This window comes from Eleutherodactylus coqui, chromosome 4 (genome assembly GCF_035609145.1).
Source record: "Eleutherodactylus coqui strain aEleCoq1 chromosome 4, aEleCoq1.hap1, whole genome shotgun sequence".
In the NCBI taxonomy this organism is placed as follows: Eukaryota; Metazoa; Chordata; class Amphibia; order Anura; family Eleutherodactylidae; genus Eleutherodactylus; species Eleutherodactylus coqui.
In genome coordinates, this window is record NC_089840.1 from 185,156,785 (window position 1) to 185,174,235 (window position 17,451).

A 17,451-nucleotide genomic window follows, 5' to 3' on the forward strand; every position below is an offset into this window, starting at 1 on the left:
TGTGGCCATCTTGTCTGTACATAAATATGAGGGGGGCCATATTGTCTGTACATGACTATGGGGGGGGGGCTCTTGTCTGTGCATGACTATGGTGTTGGCCATCTTGTCTGTACATGACTATGAGAGCAGCTATCTTGTCTGTACATAAATAGGGGGCGACCATCTTGTCTGTACATGACTAGAGTGGGGCCATTTTGTCTGTACATGACTATGGGGGTGCCATCTTGTCTGTACATGACTAGAGGGGGGCCATCTTGTCTGTACATGACTATAGGGTTGGCTATCTTGTCTGTACATGACTATGAGATCGGCCATCTTGTCTGTACATAAATCAGGGGGCGGCCATCTTGTCTGTACATAAATAAGGGGGCGGCCATCTTGTCTGTGCAAAAATAGGGGGGTGGCCATCTTGTCTGTACATGACTACGGCGGGGGTATCTTGTTTGTACATAACTATAGGGGTGGCCATCTTTTTTGTACATGACTATGATAGCGGCCATCTTGTCTGTAAATAAATATGGGGGCGGCCATCTTGTCTGTACATAAATATGGGGGTGGCCATCTTGTCTGTACATAAATATGGGGATGGCAATCTTGTCCGTACATAAACGTGGGGGCGGCCATCTTGTCTGTACATGACTATGGGGGGGCCTTCTTGTCTGTGCATGACTATGGAGTGGCCATCTTGTCTGTACATGACTATGGGGGCAAACATCTTCTCTGTACATGACTAGAGTGGGGCCATTTTATCTGTACATGACTATGGGGGGGCCATCTTGTAGGTACATGACTAGAGGGGGGACATCTTGTCTGTACATAACTATGGTGGTGGCCATCTTGTCTGTACATGACCATAGGGGTGGACATCTTATTTGTACATGACTATGGGGGGCCCTCTTGTCTGTACATGACTATGGGGGCAACCATCTTGTCTGTACATGACTATGGGGGCGGCCATCGTTTCTGTATATGACTATGAGAGCAGCCATCTTGTCTGTACATAAATATGGGGGCGACCATCTTGCCTGTACATGACTAGAGGGGGGCCATCTTGTCTGTACATGACTATGGGGGCAGCCATCTTGTCTGTAGATGACTATGAGAGTAGCCATTTGTCTGTACATAAATATGGGGGTGACCATCTTGTCTGTACATAACTATGGGGTTGGCTTTCTTGTCTGTACATGACTATGGGGGGGCCTTCTTGTCTGTACATGACTATGGGGGCAACCATCTTGTCTGTACATGACTATGGGGGCAACCATCTTTTCTGTTCATGACTATGAGAGCAGCCATCTTGTCTGTACATAAATATGGGGGCGACCATCTTGTCTATACATGACTAGAGGGGGGCCATCTTGTCAGTACATGATTATGGGGGCAGCATTCTTGTCTGTAGAAGACTGAGAGTAGCCATCTTGTCTGTACATAAATATGGGGGTGACCATCTTGTCTGTACATAACTATGGCGTTGGCCATCTCGTCTGTACATGACTATGGGGTTGGCCATTTTGTCTGTACATGACTTTGAGAGCGGCCATCTTGTCTCTCCATGATTATGGGGTTCACCATCTTGTCAGTACATGACTAAGGGAGTGGCAATCTTGTCTGTATGACTATGAAAGCAACCATCTTGTCTGTACATGACTATGGGGTAGGTCATATTGTCTGTACATGACTATGTGGGTGTCCATTTCTTGAGCGAGCACCAAAATGCTCGGGTGCTCATTACTCGAGACGAACTTTTCGCGATGCTCGAGGGTTCGTTTCGAGTAACGAACCACATTGTAGTCAATGGGCGACCCGAGCATTTTTGTATATCGCCGATGCTCGCTAAGGTTTTCATTTGTGAAAATCTGGGCAATTCAAGAAAGTGATGGGAACGACACAGAAACGGATAGTGCAGGCGAGGGGCTACATGTTGGGCTGCATCTCAAGTTCCCAGGTCCCACTATTAAGCCACAATAGCGGCAAGAGTGGCCCCCCCCCCAACAATTTTTACTTCTTAAAAACCCTCATTAGCAAGGCATACCTTAGCTAAGCACCACACTACCTCCAACAAAGCACAATCACTGCCTGGATGGCACTCTGCTGCCAGTTCTCCTGGGTAACATGCTGCCCAACCCCCCCGCACGACGCAGTGTCCACAGCGCACACCAAAGTGTCCCTGCGCAGCCTTCAGCTGCACTCATGCCACACGCTGGCCTCATAGCCACACCACCCTCATGTCTATTTATAAGTGCGTCTGCCATGAGGAGGAACCGCAGGCACACACTGCACAGGGTTGGCACGGCCAGGCAGCGACCCTCTTTAAAAGGAGCCGGGCGATAGCCCACAATGCTGTACAGAAGCAATGAGAAATCCAATCCTGTGCCACCTCCATCAGGAGCTGCACACGTGGGCATAGCAATGGGGAACCCATGTGCCACACACTATTCATTCTGTCAAGGTGTCTGCATGCCCCAGTCAGACCGGAGTTTTTTTTATAAATAGTCACAGGCAGGTACAACTCCGCAATGGGAATTCCGTGTGCACCCACAGCATGGGTGGCTCCCTGGAACCCACCGGCTGCACATAAATGTATCCCATTGCAGTGCCCTGGACAGCAGAGCTAACGTCAGATTAAATACAGGTGGTCTTCGGCCCACACTGCATGCCCCAGTCTGACCGGGGTTTTTAATACATAGACACTGGCAGGTACAAATCCCTAATGTGAAGTCCCTGTGGACCCACAGCATGGGTGGCTCCCTGGAACCCACCGGCGGTACATAAATATATCCCATTGCATTGCCCATCACAGCTGAGGTAATGTCAGGTTTAATGCAGGTGGGCTTCGGCCCACACTGCATGCCCCAGTCAGACTGGGGTTCTTTAGAAGTGGACACATGCAGTTACAACTCCGCGTGGACCGACAGAATGCGTGGGTCCCAGGAAGCCACCGGCGGTACATAAATATATCCCATTGCATTGCCTATCACAGCTGAGGTAACGTCCGATTAAATGCAGGTGGTCTTCGGCCCACACTGCATGCCCCAGTCTGACCGGGGTTTTTAATACATAGACACTGGCAGGTACAAATCCCTAATGTGAAGTCCCTGTGGACCCACAGCATGGGTGGCTCCCTGGAACCCATCGACGGTACATAAATGTATCCCATTGCAGTGCCCTGCTCAGCAGAGCTAACGTCACATACAATATAGGTGTGCTTCGGCCCATAGTGCATGCCCCAGTCAGACTGGTAATATGTACCTTAACAGTAACCGCGTTGGTGGGAATGTGGTGGCGACTGCGGACCTAGTGGCGCGGTTTTATTTAGTTGGTTTTCGGAATGTGGCCAGAATTAAGTGGACCGTGGCGGGGGGATTGTGGGGGGACTCTCTTGTTGTGTCGGAAAAGGTGAAATTCTTGGACTGCCACCAGACGGACCAATGCAAAGGTATTTGCCAAGAATGTTTTCATTGTTGGATGAGGAGGGGGATGTTTTTGAGGCACTACGTGTCCTCTCCACGTGTCCTTGGTTATATGCACCTTAACAGTAACCGCGTCGGTAACGGATGCTGCCGTATAGGTCACAAGCCTATACGGCAGCATCTCCAGGCTGATCAATTTGGCTATGTGCACGTTTAACGCTTGAGCGTGCGGGTGTGTGGCGGCGTACTTGCGACTGAGGACGCAATGGTCTGCACGCCTGATATACAAAAAAAATAAAATTGTGCAACTCTGCTAAAAGCAGCCTCAACAGTACTGCACACGGTTAGATGTGGCCCTAAGAAGGACCGTTGGGGTTCTTCAAGCCTAAAATAACACCTAACACTCTCCCTATAGCAGCATCAGCATCAGCAGCACTTTCCCTGATCTCTGTCAGAATGCATGTGTGGTGAGCCGCGGGCGGGGCAGATTTTAATACTGGGGTGACACCTGATCTCCCCAGCCACTCACTGCAGGGGGGTGGTATATGGCTGGAACGTCACAGGAGGAAGTTGTAATGCCTTCCATGTCTTTCTATTGGCCAGAAAAGCGCGCTAATGTCTCAGAGATGAAAGTGAAAGTAAATCGAACATCGCGTGGTACTCGTCTCGAGTAACGAGCATCTCGAACACCCTAATACTCGAACGAGCATCAAGCTCGGACGAGTACGCTCGCTCATCTCTATTCTGTACATAACTATGAGAGCAGCCATCTTGACTGTACCTGACTTTTAGGGTGGACATCTTTTTTGTACATGACTATGAGAGTGCAGTAGACATGATGATTAGTTAGCGTAAAATGTCTATTGATTTGTATAAACTAGATGTATTACTCAGCTGTATTGATTTAACTCTGTAGAGGCTAATGGCTGCATAATCTCATTATGGTAATTGCTGGACAATGGCATGGTGAAAGATGTGTTCTATAACTTTAGCCTAATATAAAGCTCTGCTGCAGCCTCTTAAAGGGTTAAAGTCACATTCCTATGCTGAAGAAATGTATCCATTTTGGGCATCTTCCCAACCCTCCCGCACCCTCATCTTCTGAAACAAAGAAACTACTTTTGCCTAACCACATGTTGGAAGGACAAAGACTAGCTCATACACTGGACTTGAGAGAGGTGTGGGGAGGGGAGAATTCTATATGTTACTGATGTAATGTGTTATACGCCCATAAAGGGCAGGTATTATGTGTTTCAATAAACCTGAGGCTCTGAGCATTGTACGCCCAGATCCAGTTTAGACCTGAGACTTAGAACTTGTGTCTGACTTGATTGTTATAAGACATGCCCATGCCATACTATACAATTAGGAAGCTACAGAATACCCTGAAACCTGCTGGAGAAAAATACAATCCAGTACAAGAGAGGCCATCTTGTCTGTATATGATAGAGAAAGCAGGTCGCCAGCAGCACAAATTGTATATCCCTCCAAGGGCTGGGCATAGATCATGCAGTAGCTAAAGAAACAGGTGAATGGATCCTTTTCACCAAATCACATGCAGCAATGAAAAAAAAGACTTTGGCAGCATCCAGGGTGCAAATTGATATCCAAAATTTTATTCCCCAATCACAGAAAATTTGCACCCTGGATGCTGCCAAAGTCTTTTTTTCATTGTCTGTATATGATGATGGGGTTCACCATCTTGTCTGTACATGACTATTGGAGTGGCCATCTTGTCTGTATGACTATGAAAGCAACCATCTTGTCTGTACATGACTATGGGGTTGGCCATATTGTCTGTACATGACTATGAGGTTGGCCATTTTGTCTGTACATGATTATGAGAGCACCCATCTTGTCTGTACATAAATGTGGGGGCGCCCACCTTGTCTGTACATGACTACAGGGGGGGGGGGTCTGTACATGACCATGAGAGCGGCCATCTTGTCTAAACTTGACTATGGGAGCAGGCCATCTTGTTTGAACATGACCATGGGGGTGGACATCTTTTTTCTACATGACTATGAGAGCAGCCATCATGTCTGTACATAACTACGGTGGGCAGCCATCTTGTCTGTACATGACTACAGGGGCGGCCATCTTGTGTGTACATGACCATGGGGGTGGCCATCTTTTTTGTACATGACAATGAGAGCAGCCATCTTTTCTACATAACAACAGGGGGGGGGGGGCTTCTTGTCTGTACATGAATATGGGGGCAGCTATCTTTCCTGAACTACATTTAATAGCATTTAGAAGATATGGTTTATGGCAGTCTCTTTGGCCATTGGCCATTGACTTTTATGGGAGACTGTTCTAGGCATGCTCTGTGACCTGTGCATGGGTCATTTTTCATGAAGGGGGCATAGATAGTAACAGCTTATACCTATTGTAAATAGTCCTGTGTTACCTATATATAGGTGTAATCCTGCCTGTGATGCCAGTGAGATGACTGCTCTAAAGCTCTCTACAGTTAAGGAAGCGTTAGACTAGTATTAGTTCAAGGTTCTGTGGTCCCTGTGCAGTGAGGAGGAGGAGAGGGAGTGCTGTGCCATCACCTATTGTGAATGGTGGGTCCTGTGTTATCTACATATCGGTGTCATCTCTCAATGTAATCCTGTCTGATGTCAGTGAGATGACTTCTGCCAAACTCTCTAAAAATTCAGAAGTGTCAGACTAGTATTAGGCTCTGTAGTCATTGTGCAGGGAGGGGGAGAAGGTGAGCTGTGACATCACCTATTGCGAATGGTCCTGTGTTACCTACATATAGATGTAATCCTGTTTATTATGTCAGTAAGATGACTGATGCAAAGCTCTAAACAGATCAGCAAGTGTTCAGCCAGTATTAGACTCTGTGGTTAGTGTGCAGGGAGGGGGAGGAGGTGAGCTGTGAAATCACCTATTGTGAATGGCGTATCACATGTTACCTACATATAGGCGTAATCCTGTTTGTGATGTCGGTGAGTTGACCGCTATAAAGCTCTCTACAGATCAGGAAGTGTCAGACTAGTATTATGCTCTATGATCAGTGTGCAGGGAGGAGGAGGTGAGGAATTGTAAATTATAGGTCCCGTGTTATCTACATATAGGTGTAATCCTGTCTGTGAAGTCAGTGAGATGACTGCTGTAAAGCTCTCTATAGATCAGGAAGTGTCACAGTAGTATTAGGCTCTGGTCAGGGTGAAAAATGCAGGGATGCAAGATTTAAAAAAATACAGATTGTGACCTTTACCACAAACTCACAGCTGTAGTTGGCATCACTGGGTCTACAGCTGCATGGAGTGGTCAGCGGACACCACTGGATCAGCAGTCTCCAGAGTTCCACCACTTGGTAATATACTGATCTATTCTGGAGGATAAAATACAAAGATGCAGTATTTTGGAGCCTCCAAAACAAATCTGGTCGACATGCTGGAAGCTGCTCAGTTAGATGCAAGGTGTGTACATGGGCAAGTAGGTTACGGGGGACAAAAGTATCTAATAAGTCTAGCAAGTTGCACAAAATGTATCATGCTGTGTGCAAAAAATGGTAGGATTCTTCCTATCTTGTTGACTTCTAAACACTGTACAAGCAAACAAAGATACCATTGATAAATTTACTGTAATGTCCCAGAAACTCTGCATTTTTATACACCACCCACAGAACACTTGTGAAAGCACCACATTCACCTTTAGAAGCTGTTTTAGGGGTTAAAATGTTATGAAAAAAAGTATCTGAAAACCGAGAAATCACCCCATTCAGATTTATGGAAGAGATTTCAATTTGTGTGAATTTCTGCAATAGCTCTGCACCTGTAAGCATCTTTTCTTGACTGCAGCCCCCACATGTCAGGTCATTGCAGCTACATCACTATATTAATGAATTTTTTATATTCTTCTATTACCTGCTAGAAGGAAGGCTTGCAGCCCATGCAATGCTTTCTCTGGGCTCTGCTGCTCTGCAGACAAGTCTCCTTGGCGTTTCTTCTGCTCAGTTGCTAGAAACATTGTTGCTAAGAAGAATGTAAACAAACTTGCTCTAGAATCCCGAAGCCCAGTGAATTGCTGTGACAATCCTCATCCTTTCTTCCTGCCAGAGCTAAAGTAGAACACCACATGCTCAAAAACCCTCGCCACAGAACAACGAATTTGCGCACGAATGAGGAAAGAGCAGGTACATTTGCACATATTACTGTACTTTTGCACATGCCGGACCAGTTTACGCACGCGTGCAACACACTTTTTCCGTGGTTTAACCCCTTAACGACTGCCCCATCGGGAAACTACGTCCTCAGAAAGTGGGCCTTAATCCTAGAGGACGTAGTTTTATGCATCCTCTTTGGATTAATGCCCACTTGCCTGAGGACGTGACAGCTCCATGCTGTCGGTGCCCGCAGGTAGCCGACAGCATGGAGCTGTCATCCCAGGATGCGGGCAGTCCCCCCCGGCATTGCGATCGGCGCTAGCCAATGGCTAGCGCCGATCGCAAAAAAGTAAAGAAAACTGTCAAAAAAGTTAGTTCTTCAGCTGCCCTGCTGGATCGGCTCCACCAGGGCAGCTGAAATTACTTACCCGGCTTGTCGGCGGTGTCCCACGGAGATCTCGTCCTCCCGGCCCCGCCGGCGGCCTTCTGCGCATGCGCGCCAGACGATGACGTCACGCGCATGCGTAGAAGCCCGGGAGCCCCCGGCAAATTTAAAATCTCCTGGCTCCCGGCTCCTGAAGGTAGCCGGGAGCCAGGAGGTGTTACCGGGGACCGCTGTGAGCGGTCCCCGGGCCCGCGATCGCCGCTATCGATTAGATAGCGGCGATCGCGAAAAAGTTGAAAAAGTAAAAAAAAGTAAGGTTTCACCTCCCCTCATGGATCGGATCCATGAGGGGAGGTGAAAATACTCACCCCCGGTCCTCTGCGATGTCCCGATGTCCCGGGACCCGAAATCCCGGTCTGCGCATGCGCGCCCGATTATTGACATCGGGCGCGTGCACAGAGGGGCTCGAGCCCCGGGAAATTCAAAATCTCTCTGCTCTTGGCTGCCATGTGTAGCCAAGAGCAGAGGGATGTCACCAGGGACATGATCACTGTCATCCAATGGATGACAGTGATCATGTAAAGTAAAAAAAAAAGTGCAAAAAGTTAAAAAATAAAAATAAAAAAGGGGTAAAAAGTAAAAAAAAAAAGTGCAAAGTTAAATAAAAAAAGTTTAAAAAAGTTTAAAAAACTTGCGTTTCATCTCCCCCCACGGATCATATCCGTGAGGGAGGATGAAATGACGTACCTAAGGCCCGCGGATTTATCCGCGGACCTTACCCCAGCTTCTGCGCACGCGCCCGTCGTTAATATGGCAGGTGCATGCGCAAAAGCCGTGGTAATTTAAAATCTCCCTGCTCCTGGCTACAAAACTTAGCCGAGAGCCTGGAGATTTCACGGGGGGCCGCGGTGAGTGGTTCCTGATCACGTGTTCGCCGTTATCCAATGGATAATGGCGATCACGTAAAAGTAAAAAAAAGGTGAAGGTTCATCTCCCCTCACTGATGCGATCGGTGAGAGGAGATGAAACTTTTTGCCGGAGGCCTCCGTATTTGCGCCCCGACACAATCTTCTTCCGTGAACGTTCCCGGATTCTGCGCATGCGACCGCCGGCAAAACATCGGACACATGCGCAGGAGTCGGGGAGCCCAGGAAGTTTAAAATCTCCTTGCTCCCAGCGACCAACGGTTGCCGAGGGCCTGGAGCAGTGACGGGTGGCCTCGTTGGGCGGTCCCCGGTCACGTGAAAAAAAGGTAGCGATCTACCTTAGGTCGGTCTCACATGACCGGATAGGAATTATGGATTCCGCATGCTTCTGATCCGCGGTAATACGCAGATCAATCGCATTGGATTACACAATTCCGCTCACATTAGTGGGTCGGAATTGCGTAATCCACTCGCAGAAAAGAGAACGCAGCAGGTTCTATTTTACCGCGGATATCCGCAACATAGAGCCCATTGTGCTCCATGGTCGCGGATATACCCGCAGCCCATACGCAACTACCTTGTATACGGGCTGCGGGTACCCGTGTCATCGCTAAGCAACGGTGCGGAAAATACAAACAAAAAAAAATATATATACTGCGTATGACCGCCTGTGTGAGTAGGCAGTTATGCGCAGTACATTACGCAGCCGTACGCAGGGTCACAGCCCGGCTCACAGATTGGATCCACTGCGGGCCTCCGCAAGCAGATTCCACATATGACCGTGTGAGCCCGGCGTTATTCAGACCGCTACCTGTAATACGCAATTTACAAGAAGCCCCGGGAACGCTCGCCTTCCTGCAGTTCCAGGAGCAGCTTGTTGAGCGCCTTCTGTGTGAGACCGCCGCATCTCATTAAGCTTACGGAGACTCACAGAGCGCCACTTTTTACACCCCATACCCGCTACTGAGGTCAAGAAATACCCCCAAAACGCATGAGAGGAGGGGGGATACACGGTTTTATTGCCCCATGTACCCATCCAACCAGCCTCCGTAATTACCCCTGTCTTTGGAAATATTACACAGTTCACATTATTACTTTTATCTAAGATTTGGGTAACGCCGAAAAGGGCGGAGCGGTAGGGGTGGGTGTGTGTGTGTGGGGGGGGGGGATATTTTTTTAAGGTGTCAATTTTTATTCCGTACAAGTGGGCAATGGGGCCTGGAATGTATTCAGTTGTGCCCTGCAATCCAACGGGTGTTCCCTCCATTATAGGCCTTGCCATGTTTCCTGTAAGTAGATTAGGGCCACAATGGGTATGTTTCTGAACACGGGACAAACGGGGGTATCCATTTTGGGGTGAACGTCTTCATTCCTATGTAAACTGTACAAAAAAAACTGTTTTTAAATTGACAAAATTGCCAAAAAAATGAAAATCGTAATTTTTTCCTTCTGCTTTGCTTAGATTTATTCAAATACTGTGGGGTCAAAATACGCAATACACCCCTAGATGAATTCATTAAGGGGTCTAGTTTTTAAAATGGGGTCATTTGTGGGGGGGTTTTATCGTTTTGGACGCTCAATGGCTCTATAAGTGGGCAATGGGGCCTGGAATTTATACCGTTGTACCCTGAAATCCAACGGGTGCTCCTTCCATTATAGGCCTAGCCATGTGTCCTTTAAGTAGATTAGGGTTACAAGGGTTATGGTTCTGAACACGGGACAAACGGGGGTATCCATTTTGGGGTGAAAGTCTTCATTCCTATGTGTGCTGTACAAAAAAAAATGTTTTTAAATTGATACAACTGCCGAAATAATGAAAATTGTAATTTTTCTCCTACTGCTTTGCTTAGATTTATTCAAAAATTGTAGTGTAAAAATACACAGTACACCCCTAGATAAATTCGTTAGGGGGTCTAGTTTTCAAAATGGGGTCATTTGTGGGGGCTCTCTGTCGTTTTGGCCGCTCAAGGGCTCTACAAGTAGGCAATGGGGCCTAAATCACCTTCATGCTAAATTTCTGTTCTGAAAGCCACCGATTACTCCTTTCATTTTGGGCCCCGTTGTGCATCCAGACAAAAGATTAGGGCCACAATAGGTATGTTTCTGAACACGGGACAAACTGGGGTATCTATTTTGGGGTGCAAGTCTTCATTCATGTGTGTGCTGTACAAAAAAAGCTGTTTTTAAAATGACAGAATTGACAAAAAAACGAAAATCACAATTTTTTCCTTTTGCTTTGCTTCAATTCTTTCAAAAACTGTGGGGTCAAAATGGGCAGTACACCCCTAGATAAATTCGTTAAGGGGTCTAGTTTTCAAAATTGGGTCATTTGTGGGGGTTCTCTTTGGTTTTGGCCACTCAAGAGCTCTACAAATGTGCTATGGGGCCTAAAACGCCTTCAAGCAAAATTTATGTTCTGAAAGACACCGACTACTCATTTCAATTTGGGTCCTGTTGTGCATCCAAACATAAGATTAGGGCCACAATGGGTATGTTTCTGAACACGGGAGAAACGGGGGTATCCATTTTGGGGGGCAAGGCTTCATTCATGTGTGTGCTGTACAAAAAAAGCTGTTTTTAAAATGACAGAATTGACAAAAAAACAAAAATCACAATTTTTTCCTTTTGCTTTTGCTTGAATTCATTCAAAAACTGTGGGGTCAAAATGGGCAGTACACCCCTAGATAAATTCGTTAAGGGGTCTAGTTTTCAAAATGGGGTTACTTGTGGGGGTTCTCTTTGATTTGGGCCGCTCAAGAGCTCTACAAATGTGCTATGGGGCCTAAAACGCCTTCAAGGAAAATTTATGTTCTGAAAACCACCGACTACTCCTTTGGTTTTGGTCCCCGTTGTGCATCCAGACATAAGATTAGGGCCACAATGGGTATGTCTCTGAACACGGGAGAAACAGGGGTATCCATTTTGGGGTGCAAGGCCCCATTCATGTGTGTGCTGTACAAAAAAAGCTGTTTTTAAAATGACAGAATTGACAAAAAAACAAAAATCACAATTTTTTCCTTTTGCTTGGCTTGAATTCATTCAAAAACTGTGGGGTCAAAATGGGCAGTACACCCCTAGATAAATTCGTTAAGGGGTCTAGTTTTCAAAATGGGGTTACTTGTGGGGGTTCTCTTTGATTTGGGCCGCTCAAGAGCTCTACAAATGTGCTATGGGGCCTAAAACGCCTTCAAGGAAAATTTATGTTCTGAAAACCACCGACTACTCCTTTGGTTTTGGTCCCCGTTGTGCATCCAGACATAAGATTAGGGCCACAATGGGTATGTCTCTGAACGCGGGAGAAACAGGGGTATCCATTTTGGGGTGCAAGGCCCCATTCATGTGTGTGCTGTACAAAAAAAGCTGTTTTTAAAATGACAGAATTGACAAAAAAACAAAAATCACAATTTTTTCCTTTTGCTTGGCTTGAATTCATTCAAAAACTGTGGGGTCAAAATGGGCAGTACACCCCTAGATAAATTCGTTAAGGGGTCTAGTTTTCAAAATGGGGTCACTGGTGGGGGCTCTCTTTGGTTTTGGCCGCTCAAGAGCTCTACAAAAGTGCTATGGGGCCTAAAACGCCTTCAACCAAATTTATGTTCTGAAAGACACCGACTACTCCTTTCATTTTGGGTCCCGTTGTGCATCCAGACATAAGATTAGGGCCACAATGGGTATGTTTCTGAACACGGGAGAAACGGGGGTATCCATTTTGGTGTGTAAATCCTCATTTTCATGGGCTCTATAGGAAAAAAATATGTCTTTAAAATGACATATTTGCAAAAATATGAAATTTTATTTTTTCTCCTCTAAATTGAATTAATTCCTGAAAAAAACTGGTGGGGTCAAAATACTCATGACACCCCTCAGTGAATACATTAAGGGGTGTAGTTTTTAAAATGGGGTCATTTGAGGGGGTATCTATTATTCTGACACTTATGAGCCTTTGCAAACTTGGTTTGGTGCAGGAAAGCAAAGTGTTCCTCAAAATGCTGAAAAGTAATGTTAAATTTGTATGTCCTCTAAATGGTTAAAAAAAACACAAAAGTTTTTCAAGTGTGCATTCAGAATAAAGTAAACAGATGGAAATATATATCTTATCAAAAATTTGTACAGTATGTTTGGACATATTTGAGCTATTACAGTTGAAAATGTGAAAAAATGACAATTTTTTCAAAATTTTTCCAATATTGGTACTTTTAATAAATATACACAAATTATATCGGTCTCTTTTTACAACCTAAATGAAGTACAACATGTGGCGAAAAAACAATGTCAGAATCACTTGGATATGTAAAGCCTTTATGGAGTTATGCTACGTTGAACGACGCATGTCAGATTTCCAAAATTTGGCTCCGTCACTAAGGCGCAAACAGGCTTCGTCACTAAGGGGTTAAATGTTAATTAGGCTAATGATGTGCAGATCTGTACGTTTCCTCGCATTTTGCGCAGTGTTTCATGCTTGCATATTTCCGTACCTCCCATAGACCTCTATCAGGGCCTTGGTGTGAAAATATACAGAAAAAAAAGCATGTCCTACATTTTTTCGCGCACACAAAACTCCCCTCACAAAACATGCTCTACGGATGAACCTATTGTAGTCAATAGGCTCTGTTCTCTGTGTTTTGTGCGTGCAGATTTTGTACATGTAAAACCACTGCAAACATGGTCATGTGAAGAAGCCCTTATAGGGTGGTTTTACACATTGTATTTTGCAGCATTTTCTCCTGGCTTTTCCAGTGATTACTTTTTTTTAACATCTGCAGCCAAATTTTAGTTTTATGCCTGTGTGAAGAAAGAAAGAAAATTAATTTACATACTATGGGCTCAATCACATAGATATATGAGTACAACGCTGCGAGTCTCACAGCATTGTACTTATCGCAGGCCCTACTCTCTGCCGGCCGAGGAGCCGGCAGAGATTGCGCACGGGCTGAGGTAGGCACTGTGCATACCTAGGATTATGACATCATGGACATGCAAATGCTGGCCTCGGCTGAAAGGATAAACATCATCACATACTATTGTACAAATTATTTTTCAACTACAAAATTATCTACATAGGAAAATTAGTCTGATTAGGGGAAGTCTCACTACTGAGACCGCACTAGAGATGAGCGAGCACCGAAATGCTCGGGTGCTCGGTACTTGAGTCGAACTTTTCGTAATTCTCGAGAGCTCGTTTCGAGTAACAAACCCCATTAAAGTCAGTGGGGGACTCGAGCATTTTTGTATGGGACCGATGCTCCGCATAGGGGATTATTTGTGAAACACCGGAAAACCTCAGAAAGTCATGGAAACACCACAGAAACGGATAGGGAACGGCAGGTGCAGCATGCATTGCTGCATCTGAGGCTCCCAGGTCCCACTAGTCAAAATGGGGGCAAGAGCCTGGCGGTCACCTCCCTAACAATTTACTTGGGACAGACCATAAGCAGCAAGGCATACGCGCTGGCACATCTTAGCTAAAGCACCACACGAGCTGCAACCAAGGACAATCACTGCCTGTGGGTGACCCTGCTGCCTCTTCTCCTGGGTTACATTCTCGCATTGCTGTCCAACCCCCCGCATGACCCTGCATCCACAGCACACACAAAATTTTCCCTACACAACCTTCAGCTGCCCTCATGCCACAAGCTCGCTTCATAGCCACAGCACCCTCATGTCGATTTATAAGTGCGTCTGCGATGAGGAGGAACCAGATAAACACACTGCAGAGGGTTGGCAGGGCCAGGCAGTGACCCTCTTTGAAAGTGTGGGCGATAGCCCACAATACTGATGAGAATTGATGATAAATTAACGTAAGATCATCATTCCAATCCCGTGCCACCTCGATCACAAAATTGTCAGTAGCCGCAAACATGGGCATAAAGGGGACTCAGGTGCTAGCACTTCTACACATCTCCACAATGCAGAAGCGCATACTATCACCAAAGATTGGTTTGAAGCAGAAGGGGTCGCAAAAGTAGCCACCACAGGTATACAGTGACCCTCTGAAAGTCTCATGAAATCACTAACGCTTCCTGTGAATGCTCCAATCTAGTATCTCGGATAACTGTGGTAATTTGTAGCATGAGAGATAATACATGCCGACCAACACAGATCCCCAGACCCCAAGCAGGAGGAGGAGAGCATAATAAGCCTGAGAAACCATGACCAAGGTAGGACCTGCAATACTCTGTGTGGGAACCACATGAGCGGGCCCAGGGTCAGGCTCGGTCCCAGCCTCCACCCTGTGTGACCCAAGGTGCCGTGAGTTACATAGCAATGGGAAATCCATGTGTCCCCACACAATTCATTCTGTGTAGGTGTCAGATAGCTGAACACCGCAATGGCAAAGCCTTCTGCGCCCTACCCACACCCTCAGTAATCATGTGCATAAAGTGGACTCGGATGCTAGTACAGCTGTGAACGTCTCATTAAATCAGTTACGGTTGCTTTCATCACTCCCAAGTCTGGATGAACCACAAAGAAGTTTCACAGGCCAAACCTGGCGCAGTTGCATCCCCCCCAGGACTTCTGCCCACACCCTCAGTAATCATGGGCATAAAGCGGATTCGGATGCTAGTACAGCTGTGAACGTCTCATTAAATCAGTTACGGTTGCTTTAATCGCTCCAAAGTGTGGATGAACCACAAAGAAGTTCCACAGGCCAAACCTGGAACAGTTTCATTCCCCCCCCCCCCTGGACTTGGGCCTCTGCCAACACCCTCAGCAATTGTGGGCATAAAGCAGACTTGGATGCTAGTACAGCTGTGAACATCTCCTTAATTCAGTTACACTTCTTTTGATTGGTCCAAACCAGTGTCTCAGATTACTGTGGTAACACGAGAGCAAATACATATTGCCCAGCGCTGATCCCCAGACCCCAAGCAGGAGGAGGAGGTGGAATAATAAGCCCAATAAACCATGACCAAGGTAGGACCCGCAATACTCTGTGTGTGAAGCACGTGAGCGGGCCCTGAGTCAGGCTTGGTCCCAGCCTCCACCTTGTGTGACCCAAGGTGCCGTGAGTTACATAGCTATGGGAAATCCATGTGTCCCCACCCACTTCATTCTGTGTATGTGTCAGATAGCTGAACACCACGCTGGGAAAGCCGTCTGCAATCTGGACCCTATCCAAGTCATTCAGTGTATTTGTGCCAGATAGGTAAAACACCGCAATGGGAAGTCTTTGTGCACCCACAGCATAGGTGAGCCCATGACACTCAAAAACAGTATTACACATGAAGAAATCAGAGTGCCCATGCATGGCAGAGTTTCACCCCGCCAAGAACCTCGGCCCACACTTCTGCCCTAGTCATTCTGTGTATTTCTGCCAGACAGCTGAACACCGCTATGGGAAACCTTTGTGCACCCACAGTCTAGGCGGACCCCTCAAACCTTTCTGTAGCAAGTGTATAGGCGGACCCCCCAAATCTCTTAGTAGCAAGTGTATAGATGGACCCCTGAAACTTTTCTGTTGCAAGAGTATAGCCTAACCTCTCAAACCTTTTAGTAGCAAGTGTATAGGCGGACCCCCCAAACCTCTTAGTAGCAAGTGTATAGGCGAACCCCTGAAAATTTTCTGTTGCAAGAGTATAGGCAAACCCCTCAAACCTTTTTGTAGCAAGTGTATAAGCGGACCCCCAAACCTTTTAATAGCAAGTGTATAGGCGGACACCTGAAACCTTTCTGTTGCAAGAGTATAGGCGAACCCCTGAAACCTTTTAGTAGTAAGTGTATAGGCGGACCCCCCAAACCTCTTAGTAGCAAGTGTATAGGTGGACCCCTCAAACCTCTTAGTAGCAAGTGTATAGGTGAACCCCTCAAACCTTTCTGTAGCAAGGATATAGGCGGACTCCCCAAACCTCTGAGTAGCAAGTGTATAGGAGGACCCCCGAAACTTTTCTGTTGCAAGAGTATAGCCGAACCCCTCAAATCTTTTAGTAGCAAGTGTATAGGCGGACCCCTGAAACTTTTCTGTTGCAAGAGTATAGGCGAACCCCTCAAACCTTTTAGTAGCAAGTGTATAGGCGATCCCCCCAAACTTCTTAGTAGCAAGTGTATAGGTGGACCCCTGAAACTTTTTTCTTGTAAGAGTATAGGCGAGCCCCTCAAACCTTTTTAGTAGCAAATGTATAGGTGGACCCCTCAAACCTTTTAGCAGCAATTGTATAGGCAGACCCATGAAACTTTTCTGTTGCAAGAGTATAGGCGAACCCCTCAAACCTTTTACTAGCAAGTGTATAGGCGAACCCCTGAAAATTTTCTGTTGCTAGAGTATAGCGGAACCCCTCAAACCTTTCTGTAGCAAATGTATAGGCGAATCCCTGAAAAATTTCTGTTGCAAGAGTATAGGCGAACCCATTAAACATTAGTGTACCAAGGGTATAGGCAGCACCTGAAAAAATTTGTTTGCCAAGAGTATAGGCGAAGGTAGGAAAAATTTGTTGGCTAAGAGTATAGGCAAGGGCCTGAAAAATTGGTGCACCAAGAGTACAAGTGTACCCCTTAAAAATTGCTTAACCCCGAGGGCAGGTGAAAGCCATAAACATTTTTTAAAGATGCAGCTCGTTGTTGCTTTATTTGTAACAGAGCCTGGATGCAGCCCTCCGAAAAAATTGGTTT

The 17,451-nt window shown here is 46.3% G+C and overlaps 1 protein-coding gene and 1 long non-coding RNA gene across 2 annotated transcripts in view; one reads left to right on the forward strand and one right to left on the reverse strand.

Annotated features, from left to right (window-relative positions):
* Positions 1-7,398, reverse strand: part of LOC136624817 (leucine-rich repeat-containing protein 18-like) — a 60,771-nt gene extending 53,373 nt beyond the window's left edge. Inside the window, exon 1 of the mRNA XM_066598744.1 lies at positions 7,295-7,398. The gene's annotated coding sequence lies outside the window, so the exon portion shown is untranslated. The remainder of the gene's footprint in view (positions 1-7,294) is intronic.
* A 41-nt stretch (positions 7,399-7,439) lies between these two features.
* LOC136624818 (uncharacterized) overlaps positions 7,440-17,451 on the forward strand; it is a 31,871-nt gene continuing 21,859 nt past the window's right edge. The window contains exon 1 of the long non-coding RNA XR_010792449.1: positions 7,440-7,563. This is a non-coding gene — a long non-coding RNA (uncharacterized lncRNA). The remainder of the gene's footprint in view (positions 7,564-17,451) is intronic.